Source organism: Ananas comosus, linkage group 16 (assembly GCF_001540865.1).
Source record: "Ananas comosus cultivar F153 linkage group 16, ASM154086v1, whole genome shotgun sequence".
Taxonomy (NCBI): Eukaryota; Viridiplantae; Streptophyta; class Magnoliopsida; order Poales; family Bromeliaceae; genus Ananas; species Ananas comosus.
Window position 1 is genome coordinate 4919724 of NC_033636.1, and position 23104 is coordinate 4942827.

At 43.8% G+C, this 23104-nt stretch overlaps 1 long non-coding RNA gene across 1 annotated transcript; it reads left to right on the forward strand.

Annotated features, from left to right (window-relative positions):
- On the forward strand, positions 1102 to 2289 carry LOC109722442. The gene is made up of 3 exons (XR_002219467.1): positions 1102 to 1160; positions 1264 to 1355; positions 2267 to 2289. It is a non-coding gene; the product is annotated as an uncharacterized LOC109722442 (long non-coding RNA).

Sequence of the window (23104 nt, forward strand, 5' to 3'; positions counted from 1 at the left end):
TTTTGTAGTGGGGGAGGATGTAGTGTTCCTGAGCTTTGGATAGGATTGGCTTCAGTATTATAGACTGGTCGACATCTCTGGAGAGTGTCGGACTGAGTCGGAGTCAATTCTGCACGAATTGGATGCAGAATTGGACTCGGCGCACTCAAATAAGCAAAACTGGAGTTTTGCCAGATTCGGGCGCCCAGAACATTGTTAGGGTCGCCCAGAAACGAGTGTTGAATTTAACTGAAACTGGAAGCCAATTCGGATCCCATGTTCCGGGCGCCCAGAAGTGGGTCCGGAAATTTCACCTCGTGAATATCGCTTGCTTCGACGCGTGGCAGGGCGGTAGGTGAGTTCCGCCGGTGCCGTTTACGGGCGCAGCACACCGCGGGCGGAGAGTCCGAGGGGCCCATTTTGTGCAGGCCGGATGTTCTGGTCGCCCAGAACATGGTTCCGGGCGCCCAGAAACGCCCGTTTCTGCAGGGGCACTGGATTGCGGCTATTTTTCCTGGGGCTTATCTGATCTATCCAGCAGCCTATAAATAGCTGAGAAGCGCCCCCTTTGAGCTCTTTTACCTGTTCTTCACAGAGGACTTAGATTTTACTCCCAAATCCCTCAAATCTTTCCAATTTGCATCAAGATCCACCTCTCCAAGAATTGCAAGGTGCTGATTTTGCAGTTCTTCAGCGACGACCTCCAGTGTTTTGGCTCGTGCGTGACGTAGGAAGGTCGGATTTCAACGAAACTTGGTTTGCTGGATTCTTGACTTCCAGAGGAATCCACGAAGCCCTAATTTGCAGAATTTGGTGAAGGTTAGCTCAGTCGAACTCAGGTTTTCCTCTGCTGTTGTTGCTTTGGACAGAATTTGCCAATTTTTGATGTTTTCTTGGGGTGAACTTGGGAAGCAGGGGCTTTGTGGAGTTGAGTTATTTTCCCTATCACCCAGTACTGGAATTGGGACCCTCTCCACCTGATTTGGAGTTCGTTTGGTGAGTTTTGACATTGGAATTGAGATATTTAAGCTTAAATGCTGTTTTGCTGAAATTCATCGTCGACTGTTAGTATTTCAGCTCGTACTCGACGTAGGAGCATCGGATTTCGTCGAGACTTGATTCGTTGGTTTCGGGACTGCGAGAAGAATCCACGAAGTCCTTACTTGTGGATTTTGGTGAAGGTTAGCTTGGTCGAAACCCTTCTCTTCTCTGCTGCTGTGTACTTGGACTGAATTGTGGATTTTGATGATTTTTATTGGATTTTTGGGTGCATTGTAAATCCAGATCTTAAGGGGCTTTGTTGCTGGTTTGAAGAGGTTTCCAGCAGTGTTGCTTGAGGATCCGAGACCCTATTGCTGCCAGGAATTGCATTAGAGGTGGGTGTTTCATCGGTTTCGCTCCTAAGTGCATGTTAGTCAACGTGTATAGTTCGAGTGTTGTAAATCATGCTTTAATTCATCGATTAGCATTTTGAATGTAATATGAATGTAGAAGCATGCTGAAATGAATATTTAAATTATACATGTTGGACTTGAAATTTGACTTAGGAGAAAACCTGCGTTTTGACCCGTCATATGCTTAAACTACCAGATTTAGCTCTAGGAGCCGTGTTCGATTGTATCGTTGCCGAGTCAGTGCAATGGATACCTTGGGTAGTTTAGAATGTATTTACACTCGTGCTGGTTCGCCGAGTGAATTTTTGCAGGGTCGTTCAGGCCGTTTCGGACTGTTGGGTGCCGTCAGAGTTGACGGTGGACCGTATCGCCTTTTTGGCGTCAGATTGTGCCGAGGGCACGTTACCTGTTGGTTGTTAGACCAGTTTAAGTCGATTACTTGACTTTGGCTAGTTGGAGCCTGATTGAGCTCGACAGAGATACGCTGCATACTCGGTTGGGTAGCGCCCACGAGTGCCACTCCGGAGTCAGGCTTTGTGCTTTCGCGTTGGTGTCGCTCATGCCAGTTGGACTTGCTCTCCACGGACCAGTTAGTGTGGATAGAGCCCGATAGTCGCAACGGGGCAGGGACGGGTGTGTTCACAGTCCCAGGGACGGGTATGTCTACAGTCCCGATTGGATTGGGTCAGATTTGACATTTCCTACAGTTGGTTAGTGTAGAGCATGATAGTATAGTGATTTGTAGCGGTTGAGTTTGTTTCCTGCTTTTCCTACTATTCTTGCTCCCTCCTGTAGACTTAGTGGGTGGACCGATGTTGTTTTGGGCGGTACCCACTGAGGACTACTTGTTTTTACAGTAGTTCTCACGCCCAGTTATTACCCATGTTTTGCAGAGCCACAGGTTTCGGCTGCTGCACCTTCCGCGGATCAGGATCGAGGCAAGGGCGTCGCGAGTTAGAGCCCTACCCGACGTGCTGAGCTAGAGGTGCCCCTACTGCAGGTAGATGTTTTGTTTCGAGTTTATATACATAGTGGACTTAACTCGCCAGTGCGAGTAGCTTTGTATTTTGGATTTGGACTATGTATTTGAAACTCAGTTTGTTTAGCTTCTGTTTTCTCAAGCAGCTCTCTACTACTGTTCGTAGTAGTGTTTGATTTACAGGTACAGCTATCGATTCATATACAGGAAAAATTTCTTTGTATACGGCGGATTTGTCGGCGCGCCCGGGGAAAGTGTAATCCGGGGCGTGACAAAAGGGTTCAAAATCAATAATTTTTAATGGTTGATGTACACCATTTGCAAGTTTAACGGTGTAGAAGTATTCAAATTAGATAAAATTTTGATAGAAAATTTTTTATACTATTTACAGCAAGATCAATATCTCTGATCGAAAATTTAGTGCTATATCACCACTTTTTTTGAGATTTTTATTTTCAGCCGTTAATTTTGAACCCTTTCAATCGCTAAGTAAATAATATCGAAAAATCACAAAATTTGTTTTCTAGATATTTCAAATATGCTAGATCAAGTCTAACGGAACCGATCGTCGATTCGGAAGCTCCATGATCGAAAACGGCTTAGGAGCACGGAGTCCTCCGTACTCCTAATAGCACACAAGACCTACTCATATATATATATATATATATATATATATATATATATATATATATGAGTGAGGCTACTATTCTTTTGGAAGCACGGAGTCTTCCGTGCTTCCAGATCGTTTTCAATGTTGCGACTTTGGAGTCGTCGATCGGCTCCGTTAAACTTGATCTAGAGTATTTGAAGTACCTAAAAAATTAATTTTATGATTTTTCAATACCATTTGCCTAGTGATCGAAGGGGCTCAAAATCAATAATTTTAATGGCCATAGTGAGCCGTTTGCAAGTTTAAGAGTGTAGAAATATCCAAATCACGTGAAATTTTGATAGAAAATTTTTTATACTATATAAAACAAGATCAATATCTTTGATCTAAAATTTTAATGTTATATTATCACGTTTTGCAAGATTTTTATTTTCAGCTGTTGGTTTTGAGCCCCTTCGTTCACTAGGCAAATAATATCAAAAAATCGCATAATTTATTTTCTAGGTACTTCAAATACTCTAGATCAAGTTTAACAGAGCGGATCGACGATTCGAAAGTGCGCAACATGGAAAATCGACCTCGAAGCACGGAAGGTCCGTGCTTCCAGAAGCATAGTAGCCTCTCCCTTTGATCATTTCCACCATTGTTAGATTATACTATTAAACCAAAGACCCACTCAACCCTAGGAGACGCTTATCAATTTAACTGGGCGACCACATAATCCTAACCACACATCTTTTCATTCAACGGCCGAAAACTCAATAGTACCAAGGGCTTGGTACTATTGATTAGTATTAGTAGCTAATTCTATATATATATATATATATATATATATAATATATATATATATATATATATAATTATAATATATATATATCATATTATATATATATATATAATGTGAGCTAGAATATTTTATAAGTATTACCCCTTAGTGCTTCTAGATTTCTAACCTTGGATCACTTCTTGATTACTAATAGCCCTTAGATCAAACACTATTCCAACTACCACCATCAATCCCAACCTTTACATTTCCCATCCAAAGTGTAAAACATCTCAAAGCACAACATTCTTGGTGCTTTTTGAAAGTATGTCTAGTCTAACTAACGTGAGATATAGTCGATATTATTTATATATATATATAATATATATATATATACTATATACTATATACACTAGTGAAGAAGTCCCGCACTTGCAGCGGGTAGAAACTATAGTAGTAATTAATAATAATAAAATATTAAATATTTTTTTGTGTATCTCACTTGGTACATCTACCAACAATGGAGAGAGAGAATAAAATAGCTCATTCTAAATAAAAATTAAATGGGAGAAATGAAGAGACGTATGTTGAGAAAGAAAGAATAAAATGGGGGAGATGAGGAGACGAATGTTGAGAGAGAGAGAGTAAAATGGCTCATTCTAAATAAAAATTGAATGGGGGAGATGAAGAGACGTATGTTGAGAGAGAGAGTAAAATGGCTCATTCTAAATAAAAATTAAATGGGGGAGATGAAAAGACGTATGTTGAGAGAGAGAATAAAATGGATCATTCTAAATTAAAAAAATTTCAAAATTAGGAGGTTATGACACATCAGCTTAAAACATTGGGGGATTCATAAAGAGTAATAGATATATATATGATAAATGATCATGAGGGCTAAGAAAGTTTAGCCAATATGCATATGCACCAAAAGGAGAAAGGAGAACCTTGCCACGGATCAGTGATCTTTCGTGGCCTTATCGGAGATAGTGCTTGATTGATGATCGGTTTGCCATTGAAGCAAAGGAGTGGAGCAACCACAGCATGCCTGAAAAAGACACAGTTTTTTAAGATTAATAATTGCACCGCTCGTCCCTCACCTTTTTTTTTGTTTGCATTTAAGCCTCTGTTTGCTCATGTAGACTATTAGTTTGGTCTGATAATTGTATGTCCATCACGACACTAATTTTGAGCACACATAAAGGAGAAGAGGTTAGGGACCGAAATAAATATATATAGAAAAAAAGGAGTAAAAGTTAAGAATCAATTATGCAACAAGTCCTAAAGGCTAAGGATCTGCTTTTAAAAAAGGCTAAATTACAGAAAACCCCCCTGTAATAACCCGCTTTTTCACTTTCCCCTCCTGACATTTAAAAACCTACACTTTGCCCCCTTGTAAAATGAAAAATGTTCACAGAGGGGTCACGGTGTGTAAAATGACCATTTTGCCCCTCGCCATTGTTGTCTTCTTCCTGAGCTTCCTCAGCCGCCCCTTCGATCCGCCGCTATTTCCACCTCAATCGGCCACGATTCCTCTCCAATTTCTTCTCCACCTGCTCCCCTTCTCCTCCTACACCGTCACCGCCCATCGATTTCGGCGACAGTAGGGAGGATACTAAAATGAGTGTTGATGGAGAGGTAGGCAGGAACAACGAGGGCGAAGGCGAGGTGGCGGAGGAGGACGAAAGGGATGTGGGCGAGGGCGAAGCAGTGGAGGACGGCGAGGCGGCGAGGCGGCGAAGCGGCGAGCTGGAGGGAGCGAAGCATCAGAGAAGAGGCAGAGGGGTATTTTCGGTATAAAAAAATATTTTTTAACAGAACCCCTAACGGAACCCTAACGGTAGGGGTGAAGTGCACATTTTTCATTTTACAAGGGGGCAAAGTATAGGTTTTTAAATGTCAGGGGGGGAAAGTGAAAAAGCGGGTTATTACAGGGGGTTTTTCTGTAATTTAGCCTTTAAAAAAAAACAAGTTGCCAATCTAAATAAAAAATTGGGTAAAACCCCTCATCCATGCATATCTTTTATCCAAGGATTTAAGTACCGTGGCAAGAGATCGTCTCGTAAATTTGCTGGCACGATACGATACGATGTGTGTCGTGCCAGTCACAAAAAATACATGTATGCTAACACATAATGATATGAAAATAAAATTTTTTAGTTGTTTATTATGTCTTTATCAAATTTTTTGAATTTTATTAAAAAAATTACTTACTAATTTAAAATAAAAAGAATTTTGAACTGCGCTATCGACACGGAGCTATATCGCGCCGGTATCTTATTGACTTGATACGATCCAGTAGATACGGCCCATATAAATAGGTATTTAAATCCTTATTTTTACTAACTCCTTTTTAGATTTAGTAAAAAAAAAAAAGAAGAAGAAGATAGGACAAGTTTTTTTTTTTTTTTAAAAAAAAAAAACTTGGATGAGTAAGGTTGTGGGATTAGAATCGAATATGGGTTATAGGTCTAAGATTGCTCCTTTTTTTTTTAATCATGAAAGTGCTGGAGACCCTTCAGTTATATTTTATTTTGAAGGACCGTCTTAAATTTTTTTAAAAAATGTATAAAATCCAAAATTTTATAAAGATTGATAACTTTGCAAATAGACTCTAAACTTTAACTTTTTGCAATGAGACTTCCTAAAATTTTACCAAAGAGTTTAATATACTAATGGTCTCCCCGTCGAGCTAAGTAGATTGAATTTCTTGAAGGTCATGAGGGTCGCAAGTGTTTGCTCCCTCTTCGCCTCCATCGCCACATGATCGGGGACGGAACTGTCCAAATCCATTGCGGCTACCGATGGTGCAGGATGCGCCACTACCGATGTGGCCGTCGTGGTTACCCCTTCCGCTACATTGTTGCTCTTGGCCCATTCGGACAGCAGCTGCTTGTTGCGCCACAGTCTCTTGAAGCCTTTTGATCTACTCCTCCCGGTGCTGTGCTGTCTCAGCTTGCCGCCACACTCCTCCCATGATTACAGCCAACGATCTGCAGAGATCTTTGTCTCCACTCGTCCTGGATTGCTTGGGACCTACGCTTGGCTCCTCCGGTCTAGCCCTTGTCAGAGGCCCATCACGTGTCATCGCTACCTGAAACATAATTGTCATGCCCGGGTCCAGCGGAAGCCCACCCGGTACGCTACAGACCCGCCGTATCCTAAAGTATACAAGGCGTTTATACAACATGTCAGAAATATCAAGATAGATAGAACCACTAGCAAGTTATCAGAGCATATGGCAAGCTATATACAAGAGCTAATAAAAGAAAAGTGTATAGTACAACAACAACTCCCAAAAAATACATACACCAGAAAGTCTCAAACGACTACACACAAATGGTAGTCTCTATTCAAGTAGACATGAACCTCGTCAACTCGACCAAAAAAAGAGGTGATCACCTAGCGGGACTCTGAGCAATGCATAGCTAGATGCGACCCCGTTACCCCGGTCCCTAGCCTCTCCTGCTGTGGATGGCTCTGTAAAGAAACAACATCAAATAGGGCATGAGAACTATTAATCAATAGTTCCCAGTAGGTAAGCCGCCGACCTCAGCGAATTACACCACTAGGTTCATGATGTATAAATAGTAAACATGTATAATGTTAACATGATAGGAATAACAAGCAGCTAGTGAATAGTAGAACTACTATGCCTTTAAACAATTAATCTTATGCAACAGATAAATGAACCACTCTATAAGAGTAAGCATGCTATATCTTCTCAATGAATGTACACTAACTATTAATGACTATCATGTGAATACAATTCAGTTTCATTGCTCAATTTGTAAGGATATACACAAGGTAGTCCGGCTTGCGCTCCGCCTAATGGCCTCGTAGTAGTATCCACTCCTGACGGCAATCTACTTTAGCACCCAATCCCACACGGGCTAGCATGATGTCACATAGGCCAACTCCTGAGTGCCGGCTTATGGGGAGCGACCCTCACAAGCATGTGCTAATGAACATAATGGCAAGCAAGCATGATCCACTATACAAAGCTCTCAATCGTCATGTCTCAAACATGGAATGTATTCTACCGACCTGTAGGTCGGGATCCAAGTCCAATAATACATACTAGTTATCAACTAGATATATCCAATACATAAAATTTATGCTAGTCTAAACATATTTATATCCATTCCCAACTTTGTCTCTGCAAGTATACTAATCATTATATAATGAATTTAATGCAACCAACTCTCTACTTTATAGAAGTATAACTTTGCCATATGAGGTAAATGCATCTAATACATTCAACAACTCATTCATGATGCCACTAGCATACATATGCATCAATTTTAATTATATATCATGAATAAGAATATAGAGCGAATTCACCCATTTCGGTGAGGTCAAACCCACCGAATACTAGTCGACTCTTGTCCGACCACTCGAGTAAAGATGCTCCCAAGTCTCTAAGCACCCTATTAATCAATTAGGATTAATTAGGCTCTTATACAACATCCTACATAAACTTCTCAAACTCCACTTACTATAGGTAGAATCATCCCTTGTAAGAAACAACCTCTAATCTCCACTTAACTTCAGGTTGGAACCTTCAATAACAACCTAAAAAAGGGGTGAAATACTGTAAGGACTGAGATTTTGATAGTGTAACTAAACTCTCTGTTGACGATGTTTATGTGTGTAATTTAATTACATAAGCACTCGTCAAGTTTCAGGAGAAAATGAGCTAGAATGGAGAAGTTACGCGATTATTAGTTTTCACTTAAGTGAATAGTAACTCCGGTTTTCCCGAGAAGCCACGGAGTAGAGTTGGCTTTTGGCGCGTATCGGACTCCATTCATAGCGATCCAATAGCTCGTTTTGATCGGCTCAACTATTCTGGAACCAATGGCACTGACGGATTTTGGATCTGACGCACGGTTTTCGAGAAAAAGGAGTTTTAACAAAAAGAGGGTTTCCGCTCTTTGCTATTCGTGCATTTTAAAACTCCTCGTGCTTTGTACAAGTGATCTGGAGATGGGTGAGAGATGTTTCAAGTACCTACTGGTGGCAGGGAATTCAAATACGAGTTTGAATTAAAGGATTTCGGGTTTCCACCAAGGCCTATGTATGATATATAGGTTAGTTGGAGAGAGGTCAGATTTTGTCGCAAATCGGCAAGCAAATCGGATGAAACGAAATCGTAGTTTCGATGCCCCCGTCGTGCTGAACGCGATGGCACTGTCGGATCGAAAATCCGACGGACGGATTTTCGGAAAACGCGAAATGTTCACTGAGGGGTCGAAGGTGGCAAATCGGAAACTTCGCAAAAGTCATTGTATTTTATGTACCGAATCGCTTGAGATCGAGCGTGGTGGTGCGTATGCGCAAGTTACGCGCAATGGCAGGGACTAAATTATAAAAATAGGGCTGAGGTGGGTTTTTCTGTAATTGTACATATATCATAGAGTTAGGTCACCATGAAACCCTAACCCTGGGTCCCCTCCTCTTCCTTAACCGCCTCCCTCACGTTCCCCTGCTCTCCCCGCGCGCGCTCCGGCCACCAGAGCACGCCGCCGGCCGCCGGAGCTGGCTGCTCCTCCACCTCTCCATTGTTCCTTGCTTCACCACCCTTCACCCCCCACTTGTGCTGCTACCAGGGTGAACCCACACCCTCGGACTCCACCCTCTGGCCGAGACCATTCTCCAACATCATCGCCGCCGGCCGCCGCCGTCCCGGCCGCCCCCGAGCGCCGCCACCACCACCCTGGCCAGTTGCGGCCAGATCTGAGCAGATCTGGCCGAGGTGGTGGGATCTCCTCCTCCTCGCCCTGCTGCCGCTCGGGATTGGAAGCGCCACCCTCCTGGAACTCCCCGGCGCCGTCCCCGCCGGCCGTCGCCGCCCGCACGCGCCGCCGGCGCCGCCCCTGCTCCCAGCGGCCACCCTCGGGCAACCCAGACCGAGCACGGTGGGCTCGAGGCCAGCGCGCCGCCGCCACTCCAGATCGGCTGCGCAGCCTTCCCTCGGCCTCCGGCGAACCACCGCCGTCGCCCCTGTGCACCCCCGACCTATCCCGGCCGCCAGCGCCGCCGTCTTGTTCGGCTCAGCCCGGTTGGGCTTTGTGTAGACCGAGCCACATCCAGCACCGGCGCCGCCGCCGTCCGGCGTGAGCACCGGCTCCGCCTAGCCGGCCGTACCCGTCCACCGCCGGTTAACCCGCCGCCGGAGCTCCCTGTCAACCGTGGTGAGCCCATGCTCTCCTCGGGTTGTGCAACTAGGGCATCGTTGCCCGCCGTCATCGCCGCCTCCCGTCGCCTGTTGACGCGAGCCCCAGCCTCTTCTGACCTAGAGCACCTTCCCTTGGCCGGCCTGCCCACCGTCCGGCCGCCGCCGGCCACCCCGAGCCCTGCCTAGCTCCGGTAAGCTTGTATTGCAATTATTGTGCACTGTTTGGGGTTGTGTATACTGTTTCGGCGACCCGAGGCTGTTTCGATGCCTCCGGAAGTGAGCACGGTGATCATCAGTCAGTGCTGATCACAGTGCTCACCTCAATTAGGGTCAACGAGCCCCTGGTTAGCGAGATAAGCATGCTTTTCATGCTGTGCGCGCTGTTCGCAGACTTTCGCGTCACCCCCGCACTCTCTACAGTGGCCGAAATTGCTCCGAAAGGTGAGCACGGCCTCCGGCATGTCGAAACCTGTCAGTGGGTATCTTGGCTCGGCTGATTGACCTCTGGTTTGCATGGACGGACCATAAAAGCACCGAAATCGCATGAAATAATGCGATTTCGGGTATTCGGAAGGGCTTTTATGCAACTTTGTTCGTCGCGGCTGCTGTCGGCAGCATGGATAAGTTGTGGGTGACCTCTGGACTGATTGTCCAAGGCCCCGGACCTTTGCGAAGATCGAAAATGCATTCCGGTGCATTTGTCGGCAAAATCTGCCGACGGAACGCGGTTTTAGTTCGGAATTATTCCGACGGTGCTTCGTGAGCTATTGTGTAGTCGCTGAGCCTTGTTGGCTGGTCACTCGCGTCATTTCGAGAGTTCAGAAATGACGGGTGAGCGACAGTGGGTTCCGGTGTCGAAATAGACACCTCCGGAAATCCGGATCGGAACGATTACCCGACGATAATCATTTTGGAGTGAGTTAATGTCTCTGCTGCCAAGTCACACGTAATTTGTATTTAGTGGCAGCGGGTGACTCGTATCTTGAGTCGGTACATTTCGGGACAGTTCGTGGGTCTCGATGAGTTCCGGTGCGGTTTCGGGACTTCCGGCGAGCTACGGTAGTCGGTTTTGGGAAACTGATCTCCGTGGGTTTGTTAGCGGGATTACGATGTAGTATTTCTTAGTTGTGGGTTACACACTAATCCAGAGGACCTTCCTTAGGTCCTGTTGACGTTCTTTTGCAGTCATGAGACAGGCGCGACAGTTGTACAGGTGGGTACTTCGATCCGACGTCGGTACAGTGGTGCACGTTCGGTGATGGTTTCTTACCCTTGCCCTCTTACTATTATCTGTGTGCATATACATATTGAGCCTTGCACCTGCTTTTATATCTGCATTCCTCTACTCAGTTAGTTCCATGTTGATATCATACTTAGGAGTAGAGTTGACTTATCTGTTCACTATATCTGTGATTTGGTTGGGCGGTTCCCCTATTTTGATATCTATGACCTATTCGGTCGAGTTGCTGCAGTTCTATCTATATCTGTGATTTGGTTGGGCGGTTCCCCTATTTTGATATCTATGACCTATTCGGTCGAGTTGCTACAGTTCTATCTTGACATACGTAGCCTACTAGTTGCCGATGGCCTATACGGTCGGTGTGCCCTGAGGGGCTGGATTGTCGGCTAGTTGCCGATGGAAGATCTTTGAGCATACTACATTGATCGCCACTCCAGGTACGCATTTCACCAACACCAGCGGTCTGATCCACCGCAAGAGGGTGTTCTTTTCCGGAAAAGTTGTTGGATTGCCAACCCATGAGCCCAGGAGCTTTATTGCGAGGGTATATGATTCTGACCCAGGGGCTTCATTGCGAGGGTCAGGTACAGGTTGAGCAGTGTGGTATGGGCCTGAGGTCTTCGGACTAATAGGGCAGCGAGATTGGGTACTTTTGAAGTTATCGTCAGTTGACGCATGCATATAATAGTTGTAGTGTTTATTTCCAGTACGTCCTTATCTGTTTATTGTAGCTACTGTTTTATTTACCTACATCTATACTTGTCAGCTCCTTACATACCTCTTTCGTTTATTATTGTTGCTACTATATTCCCACTGACCCGTGTTGTTGTATAGCTCTTCCTGATCCGGTGAGTACTCCTCGCCTTCTTCGGCTTGCGGTACCCACTGGGAGGGGAGACATGTTTACATGTTCTCACCTCCCCCACTATTTTTTTCAGGTATCGCGGACGGTGAGGGTTGAGACGAGACGTGAGATACGTAGCGGTCGATAGAGCTTTCGACCCAGGTTATTTCGGTTTAGTTATTACCCCTATTATTTCTGTTGATGTATAGTTTAGTTGGTTTATGTGGTTCAGTATTTCATTACGTTAAAATAAAAGGATTTCTGGATTTTGTAAAATAAAAGATTTTCTACCCCTCGTGGTAGCGTTTTTTTTTTAAAAGATAAAAGTTCCCGTATAGGGAACAACTTTCGAAAGGTTTTCTGTGATTTTGTATCTTAGTATTTCAAAACCTGCTTCTGTGGTTGGAAACATTTTAACTGATAGGTGTGGATTTATGCATAAATGTGAATCTGTGGTAAATGGTGTATGAATATATATAACGGTTGGTTATTTGTATGTTCATTTGTTGTGGTTGTGCCTGGATGACTTCTTGTACTTGTGCGACGCCGTGCAAATACAGGGGAGACTCTGTCCGTGTGAACAGTGGATTCCCTATATTTGTGGCGGATCTAGCATACTCTGGGGTCAGGTTTCCAAAAAAAAAAAATTCAGACGCTTTTCCGCTTTGTTTTAAACTGAAAAGGGACCCCGGGGCATGACAAATACTCAGCTTAAAGAGTTCTACAAATCAGCCAAGAGATAACCCAAGGATTAAACTCAAACTCAACCAAAACATATATATAGATAGCAATTAAAAGCTAACCTTTCCTAAACTCCAAGCCAAGCTCACTCTTGAGCTGAGGTTGGAAACGTTCCTCTGTAAGACCTCCTTCTTCCCTTCTATAACTTCCCCAAAGCCCTCAAGATCAGCTAGCGTAAAGAGGAGAAGAGGAAAAACTCAATTCCATCAACTTTCCTTCAAAACTTGGAAAGAATTTTAGAGAGAGAAAGAAGAAATCTTTACCCTATTTCTCCAAGCTCTAGCACAATAAAAACCAGCTGGGGTTCGGTTTGGGGCTTTTAAGAGGATAAACATCCCTGCAAAAAGACCAAAAACCCTTTTACCAACTCACTCTACCGCATTGAGTATTGATACTCGGGCTGGGGTACCGGTACCCGGCCTCTAAACAGCTAAAACTCGAGTTCTGCGCAACTGGGTTTTTATATAGGGTAGCGGTACCCGCGCGATGCAGTACCGGTACTCAACTCCAGCTTCTCAAATCCGAGAGCTACGCAACTGGCCACCCTCCGAGGTTCCGGTACCACACTCAGGTACCGGTACCCAACACCCAAACCTGAACTTTTCCAGGTTTTAGTGTCAGTAGCTTATTCTGTCGCTTAAAACCTTTAAGTTATATGCCGATAAGCTCACAAAACCTCTAGAGTAGCTCTAGTTACTCATCTAACACTAGAACCTTACAATTTGTTAAAGTTCAGTGTACTACAATAATGACCTTGGTTAATAACATGACCCTCAAGGTCAAATAAAAATAATATTCGAATAATGGGCTCAATATAGGCGAAAGTTATATAAGGACGCTTATTCTCATCACTCGGTTTGATATTGTCAATTGCCAATATGAACACTCTTGACTAAGAATAAACCACACATTGAATCTACCTTTAACATCCTATTAGAGACATACACAATTTGACCTATGGTCCAATCTCCGCCATAAGTTATAGATTCTCATCTCTTACGAGTCTAGATCCTTATAGTTTTTCATCCTAGGGTCGCCTAGGTCCACCTAAATTGTTTCTACGTTTTGATATCATCTTAATCTGTCACGCCCCGAGTCCACAATAGAAGCACTCATTAGGCACATGCACCAAATCCACCAAACAGATGGAGCTTTTTCTATCCGCACAAGACATTACAAGCATGTATTCACAACGCATTCTAAATAGGAATTGAATACATGGATTACATAAAAAAAAAGTATCACAAGATATAAATAAATATTACTTCTATTACATGAGTTTTTCATTCATTTACATACATAAGTTTTCAAATACAATCCAAAATATTACATTACATTTTTTTTTCTTTTTCCTTTTCTAATACATCGTCCAAAATGGGCTACATCTATAAAGGCCTCAAAATATGGAAAGGCCACTATCTATTGAGTTATACCATTTCCTCACTCCGCCACGTCGCCCGTGGATGGACCCGTAAAACATGGAGGTGAGAACTAAAAATATAGTTTCTAGTGGATACGACCACCTAAAGGAAAAGCTCGACCTATTAGGTCCAAAAGAGGCAGGATAAGCATATAAGTTGGTACAATATGTGCTTAACAAATAAGCATATAAACTCCTACTATATGCAACTTGAATAAGCATGCATATGCCTCTAGTCATGATAATGAAACTACTCATGTGATGTAAACTATCTTTTACTCACTAATTTCATGATTCTAATCATGTCGCCCGACTCTATCTTGAGTCAATCACATGTGGAATCGCCACCCTCGTCTTAGCAATAGGTAGCAGCATCGCCGCACCACTTAGCCATAAGTCCATAAGTCGTGGAATCGTCATGTTCATTAGGTGCCAAGGAATGGAATCACCATCCTTATTTTTGCCCTAAATTTTACGATAGCGGAATCGCCACTTTCATAGTCTTGTTAAGGGTCTATATGCTTCACCCTATGTTGTCAACCTTTCTATGTTTAATGCCATTCATATCCAATTGGTTATCCTCCCACTATATTTTCCAAATTAAGGTCCGATCTTTGGGAATAAAATGGCCCCAAAACTCTTTGTCCAAATTTTTTTTGTTTTTCACTCTCCAAGGTCTACACTACCATCTAATTGTCCCGAAATACTCAGAACTTAATACGGACCTTACCAAATCCAATTCTCAATATACTTTGCCAAATTTGTCTAAAGTTTAGTACGACATATCAAAATTTGATACACTACAGCTGAATATGTAGGTATATATAGGGGAGACCATATCCATACAATGGGTCTGCATACCTAATTGAGCTTTCGCTGTAGCTCAGGATGTGACATGCCTAGATGATCGAGTATAGGCTAGGTGTCGAGAGGCTAGTGTAAATCATGTGGGATTACTATACTGGGCGAAACTCAAGTCAGTTGAGTTGATATAATCAATGTACACCAGAATAGCTAGATATATGCATAACCAAATCGATAAGACCCATATAGTACCAAAGTAAGGATGAATATGTCGGATCGTTGGCGCTAACCATTAATCCCAAAAGCTCGAGCTGTTAAAAGTATGCAACCAATTCACTAAAAGCGTATAGATACAGCGCCCACGGGTCTCGATTGTGACTCGGCCAAACCAGCCTCATGCCACTTCGAACATGACTCGGCTCATCCATCCTCACGCCATTTCAAACATGACTCGGCCCAACATGGCCTCCCACCACAGGGCAGGATGCTGACCTGTTTAAGCCAACAATTCTCCCTCCAGCACCTGCACACATTTGCAACATGCGAAAATCGAACCCATGACCTCTGGCTCTAATACAACTTGTCGGATTGGTAGCGCTAACCATTAATCCCAAAAGCTCAAGCTATTAGAAATACGCAACCAATTCACTTAAAGCATACAGATACAGCGCCCACGGGACTAAACCTTTTAATTCGGCTATAGTATTTTAGGCGGTAGTTAGGCCCAAGAGATTAAAAAAGTTAATCGTGCTAGGGCTAAAGTAATTCTAGGATGGGTAATCTCATTAGAAGCAAGATGTCACAATTGGTATCAGAACCAATCACCAGCTGGAAGTGTGAGATGAGTCTCAGCTGAGCTAGGGTCATACAAAGGGCAGAGTTCAGCTTCCCGGCTAATGACCGTTGTGGATAGAGCACGGCTCCCAACAAAATCGACTAAAGCTATGTAGCACACTGAACTTTAGCAAATTGCAAGTTTCCAGTATCAGAATAGTATTTGGTATTATTCTTGGCATGTTCAAGGGTTGACGCCCCAACCGCACGGCCCGAAAAAGGTACCAATTTGGTCCATTTCGAGGGCGGCGGGCATGATGCCGAACGGACAGAGTCTCCCCTGTCCGCCCAAGGCTAACCAACCAGATTGTGTACAACAAGTCCCCAGGAATACAACTTGAATTCATGCACAATCAAACAACGATAATCGAGAGCACAAACAGTGCTATATAGACCAACAAGAGCAAGCGATACAAGTAAACAGTATACAAGTATTCAAAAGAGAGAAACTTAACTATTTGAGACATTTAATCTCTTTCGATATCATTTAAACTTTAATCATTTGATACAACTTGCATTCTTTTCCAAAATGTAAATACATCATATGCTCTCCCAAACCTCAACCTATATAACATCTACTCTTAAAATGTAAAAGTAGGGTGAACTAATGCAAGTAGGTAAGTAAGCTATCAACTGATACGCTAGGGTGCCAAGCCCTTGCCGCGATCCTCCCGTTTAGTCGGGAAGCTCGAACTAGCACCTGCAACGTGGGGTGTGAGAACTACGAATAGTTCTCAGTGGGTTCGGCCGCCGACTCCGCCGATCTACCTACTTTGTCTTAAGCAAGTATAGAGAGATATATATATATATGCAATATATAAAAAGCTAAACTGAACTGAAAGCGGGTATGTAAAATAGGTCTATCAAGCTATGCCTCAATCTATTATCATGGATGCATGAACAATAAGTAAAGCTGGGTAAGTAAGCAACTATGAACAACAACAACAACTATGAAAGCTAGCTATCATGAGAAATAATAATGAGCATGACTCAATAGGTAACCAAATCTCGAGGTGAACTCGTGGTTCACAAGCATAGCTCACGTGTAAATCTCATAGGGAAAGTCTCACTGAACTACTCCCCGAGACCGCCTGCGGACAGCACACTGACCATCCAGACAGCACACTGACTGTCTCTCTAGTGACCAACCTCCGGAGTGCACAGCTTGTGGGGAGCGACCCCTCCAAGCGCAGACAGGCTATGTGAGCAGGATCAACTCACGAACAGCAGCAACCTACCCTCTAAGGGTAATCTCATCATGGAATCAAGGTATACTTGTACCCAATCTCATAGTGTCTCAACTACACTAATGTTCTCATATCAAGGTCATCAACCATCATATGCCACTCATCATAGTTTTCTAACTAGATGCCACTCGTCATTTAGACTCATCATCAACACTAGTTACATCATACTAGTTCTTTAGCAACATAAGCATTAATCATCTCACATAGGGTCTAGGTCTTTATCATAGGGTTTTCATCATATAATCATCATGCATACTAGATCATGAACCAACCAAGCAAGATATATTGAGCTACTAGCATGCAATTATAAGCAACAATATCCACCTCTAGCCCTATATGAATATGCACAATATGCAATTAGATCAACTTTTAAAACGTAGACATAGAAGGTAGCCCGGTTGCTTCGGGATGGTCACCACCCACCTTGTGGTAGTACCGTAGAGCTAAGAAACTCAGCGTCACGGTCCACGTGCGCCGCTTCAACACGTTGGATCAAAACGAACCCTAGAGCACCCAAATCGGCTATATCTCCGCACTCGCTCGACGGATCGACGAACCGTCTTCGCCTACGCGTTTGGGAGCATAGAAATTAGGTTTCTAACCCATCAAAAGAGATCAATCCCTCATATTTCCAAAAATTTCAAAATCAAGCCCTAGGATTAGCACCCATGGGAAACAATGGTTTCTAGCTTCATTGTGAGCTAAATCCATATTCTCTAAGCTCATTAGGTTCCATTTGAACCATCAAAACCAACAAAAAGCTACAAACTCTAGAAATCTCATGTTTAGGGTTTAGGCTTATGTCACGCCCCGGGACCGGCGGAGGCCCTCCCGGTAGCGTGCCCAGACCCGCCATATGTCTACACATATAAGGCGTCTACGATAAAAGCGGAAGTAAAAGCAAGAGATAGAACAAATATAAGAAATGAAATAACTAGCAACTAGAGATATCAGAGCAAGTAAAGTTCTATCATCTACACCAAAGTAGAGAAATAAAGCTAGTCGAACAAAGATAACCATAAGTAGTACAATAACTGTCTCTAGTACAAAAATGGTGGTCTCTATACATAAACGGGTACAACTCTCAACCTCTCACAAAAAAAAAACACGAGAGGTAGACCACCTATCGAACGATCCCTCGGTAAGCGCGCTAGCCCGAGGCGATACCCTTTCCGCGATCCCTGGCCTCACCCTGAGTGGAAGGCTCTGAAAAACATCGAGAAAAAGAGGGCGTGAGAACTATAATTTATAGTCCCCAGTGGGCAATTACTGACCTCAGCTCCTGCTCCACTAGGCCCCAAAAATAAGGGTAAGCAACGATAACAATAAGAAGCAATAAAAAGGAGCATGTAATAAACTGCTGAAAGAGAGAGAGAGCATAAGTAAAATGCTATACTACTATATCCCTCATAAGCACGATGTCAAACTGTTGTATATCTATTCTATCATAAAGAAAAGTAACCAATGGCAATAGTTTACTGTTACAACCTTTTATTCATACATGATGTATAAGCTCTATCATGGCAACCAAGCATACTGTGATGAAATAGGTAACTGTCAAGTATACTACATGTCTCAACACTATGCTAAAAGCATATAAATGTAACTCAACTACTAAACCTATCTAGTAGTGATTATCCATTCTCAACACCGTATCGATTTCCATTTCCAATTAAGGACCTACCAAAGGTAGTCCAGCTTGTGCCGCCTAAGTGCATGTGGTAGCCCAACATCCCTACTCTTGGAATGTGTTTGTCCCACTCGACCCCGTAGGCTTCTCAATATCGCACGAGCGAACATAAGTCGCGTAGGCTAACTCCGGAGTGCCGGCTTGTAGGGAGCGACCCTCACAAGCATGTGCGAATGAGCACAAATGGCAAGCAAGCAAAGTCCAAGTCTCAAGTATCCAATCCTCATGTCTCTAACATGGTATAGTCACTAGCATCCCAAAGATCTAGTTTATGTCACAATGTGAAGGTTCAACCTTTGCTACGCCTAGTGCCCCTTGATGACACTTAGGCAATTGATGTTCAATATGTATTCTAAATCCCTTGATGGCCCTATCCACTAGGTTCTCACATGTCCCGAGCTCAATGCCGCTTGATGACATTAGCTCTCTAATTCACATACCTTCTAAATGACAATCTTGTCAATTTTCATGTCACAAGTAAATGTAGGTTTACATGCATGAATCCGAACTCATTTATACTATAGAAGCATGATACCACGTCTCATATAGAATGCTAAATGCAACTATGGCCTAATAAGCTACTCTCTACTACATAGAGGTCCAAAATTTCATCATATATAACATAGGCCTTTTAAGCATTCTAAAATTCACAATAAATACATATAACAAGAATATGCATGCTTTTTCATTTAACAACACTTAATTAAGCACAAATGAGAATTTCTCATTGTGTGGCTAGGTCAAACCCACCGAACCGTCGCGTAGGGTCTCGTTTCGCCGAACCAAGTTGTCCCCGAGTCTCAAAATACCCTAAAAGTAATCAGCGAAGAGATACGAGGGCATTACGACCATCATATAATATCAAATATTAACCTAGGAGCAAAAAGGGCCAAAACTCACCTCAAGTGAAGAAATCTCTTCCAAAGCTCCAAAAGAGAGCTAGAACCCTTCCAATCCAAGCCCAAGGAAGGTTCTAAACCAATCAATTTAGCCCCAAAAGCCCTAGATCAAAAATGCCCAAAATTAAACCCTAAATCTCATTCTAGGGTTAAAACAAGCAAAAAGCTCCAAAACTAAGATCTAGAGGGAGGAACCTTGCCACATACCTCTAGGATGCTCCAATCCAAGCTCAAAATCTTCTAGGGTTGAAGATTGGTCCACCACCAAGCCCTTCAAGCAAGCTCCAAGCCTTGCAAAGGTGGAAAAGAGAGAAAGGGGTTGAGCTCCAAGCTCCTCCAAGCTAGCTCCTCTTCTTCTTCTCCTCCTTCTTCTTCTTCTCTCTCTAGAAAGTGTAGGGAGAGGGTGAGAATGAGAGAATGAGAGAGGGAAGAGGAGGAAATGGCTAATAAGCCCATCTAGTGTAACAAAATCCGGAGAGGCCCCTCAAAAACCCGATATTGCAACAGCCCGAACTGGGCAGTTTTCGCCCAGAGGGACCGGTCTCTCCCCAGCAGGGACCGGTCTCTCGCTGCGAACCCGAAAAACCAGCGTTCGGGAACCGGTCTCGCCTGCCAGGGACCGGTTGCCTCAGGCTGCCTCAACACTGCTCACTGGGGGAACCGGTCTCTCTTTCCAGGGACCGGTCCCCGAGAGTAAAAACTCTCAGGACTTGTCCAAAGTTCCAGAATTCCAGTTTTCGAACTTTTTTTAGGTCGGAATACATTCTACAACCCTCCACCAAGTGTGGAAAAGCTCGAAATACATCCAAACACTCGAACCTCGCAATTTGCAAAGGTCTAGTGTGTTACAGCTTACCTCTAGGGTTTGCTCCAAAGCAAGCCCTAACTTGAGGAAGAGAGGGAGAAGAGCTTCTTCTTCTTCTCCTTGGCCTACTCCTTCCTTTTCTTCTCTTTCTTGTTCTTCCTCTCCTTCTATTCTTCTTCTCCTTCTTCTTTCTTCTCCTCACGGTTAGAGAGAGAGAGCTATGTGAGAGGGAGAGAGAGAGAGGCTAAGTGTGTGAGAGAGAGGTTTAGAGGGAGGTGTATAAGACCTCTATTATAACAATATCCAAAAGTGCCCCTCAACTTTTCTATTTTCCAAAGTCACCCTGCTGTTCGGGTGCCCTTGTATCGGTACACGGTTTCTTGTACCGGTACAAGGCCTGGGTGACAGCAAGATCGAGCGCAACCCGAGAGCTCGGGTTCTCGGTTTCGACGGGTTTGTACGGGTACAAGCCCCTTGTACCGGTACAGCACCTGGAGCCCTCCAAAACCCGAGAGCTGCGATGGCTGTACCGGTACAGCCATCACCCTTGTACCGGTACAGCAGCTCCAGAATGCTGCTTTCACTTTGTTTCAGCTCCACTTCGCGCCGATCGATGTCAAAACCATTCCAACAACTTCGGAACTCATTTTTGCTCTTCCAAACTTGTTGGAATGCCGAATGGAACTTGTCCAAACCGTTCAATCGCCCACTTTGGCCTTTTGGCCAAAGTTAGCTAATATCGTCGAATTTCGATATCTCACAATGTTAGAGATCGTATTATGATTAGTGAAATGACAAGTTTTACATACTCATGGACAAATGATTTATACATTACATAGTTGATATGAACTTCATGTAGTGACATTTGACTTAATTAAATGACTAAATCTCTACAATGTGACATAGAGACCGACCGTTGGGTCGCTAGTACTTGTACTATATTTTAGACATGATGACCGAAGACTTGATATGGATGATCATGCTTGCTTGCCATTGTGCTCATTCGCACATATTTGTGAGGGTCGCTCCCTACAAGCCGTCACTCCGGAGTTAGCCTACGCGACACATGCTTCCCCGTATCAGATTGGGTGCCGAAGTGGGATGCCGTGTGGGAGGCTCATTCCTAGAGGGGGAATGTTGACTAACACGGAGCCATTAGCCACAATGCAAGCCGGACTACACCTGTGTATGTCCTAGTTGAATTGAACAATAACATTTAAAAGTATAATGTGGTCATCACTACTAGATAGTGAATACTAGTTGGACATGCTCATTCATATTAGAATAGCTTCGTTATATGTTAAACATCATGCTAATTGGAGGCATAGTAGCTTAGTAAATTATTACTTGCTCCAATAATCATGTTGCTACTTTAGTTATGCTCATTTACTACTTATGCCTCGGTAACCTAGTGGTGTAATTCGCTGATATCGGCGGCTTACCCACTGGGAACTATTGACTAATAGTTCTTATTTTCATTTTGTTGATGTTTTTGTTTATAGAGCCATCCACACCGGGAGAGGCTAGGGATCGCGGCAAGGGAGTCGCGTCTAGCTAGTATTAGCTCGGAGTTTCCACTAGGTGGTCGCCTCTTTTTTTTGTTGTTTTGTTCGAGAGGTGTTTCGTACCCGAGAGACCATCATTTTGTATTAGTCTTTTACTTATGGTTCCATGTTGTATGTATTTCGTGGATTATTATTGTTATGTTATCTACTTTCCTTTTATTTGTCTTTAGGGAGTCACTTATATTCTATGCTCTGATATCATGTTAGATATTACTATTATCTCGTGTTTTCTCGCTATGATTATTGTAGACGCCTTATATGTTCTTGGCATATAGTGGGTCTGGGCACGCACTGGGCAGGCTTCTGCTGGGGCCTAGGCGTGACAGCTACCAAGACGAGTCTCATCATCTTGGGCAGGCTTCTGCACTGATTTCCTGCTCAACGCATCTGCCACCACATTCGCCCTGCCGGGATGATACTGAATACTAATATCATAGTCCTTCAGTAACTCCAACCACCGGCGCTGCCTCCGGTTCAGCTCCCTCTGTGTGAACAGATACTTGAGACTTTTATGATCGGTGAAGACCTCGCAGTGCTCGCCGTACAAGTAATGCCGCCAGAGATTCAAAGCAAGAACCACCGCGGCAAGCTCCAAGTTATGCGTAGGATAATTCTTCTCATAATCCTTTAATTGCCGTGAAGCATAAGCAATTACCCTACCATGCTGCATCAGCACGCAACCAAGTCCACTGTGCGATGCATCACTGTAGATCACAAATCCATCCCCCATCACCGGAAGGGCAAGGATAGGAGCCGATGTCAACCTCAGTCTCAACTCGTCAAAGCTCCTCTGACAGTCGTCGCTCCAGACAAAACGAATCCCCTTCCGCGTCAAGCGTGTGAGGGGTGTGGAAAGCTTCGCAAAGCCTTCCACAAACCGACGGTAATATCCTGCCAGTCCCAGGAAGCTCCGTACCTCAGTCACCGTCGTCGGTCTAGGCCAATCTCGAATCGCCTCAATCTTCTTCGGGTCCACTGCTACGCCCTCAGCTGAAATCACGTGGCCCAAGAAAGCAACCTCCCGTAGCCAGAACTCGCACTTCTTTAACTTGGCATACAACTTCTTCTCGCGCAGAAGCTGTAGCACAATCCTCAAGTGCTCCTCATGC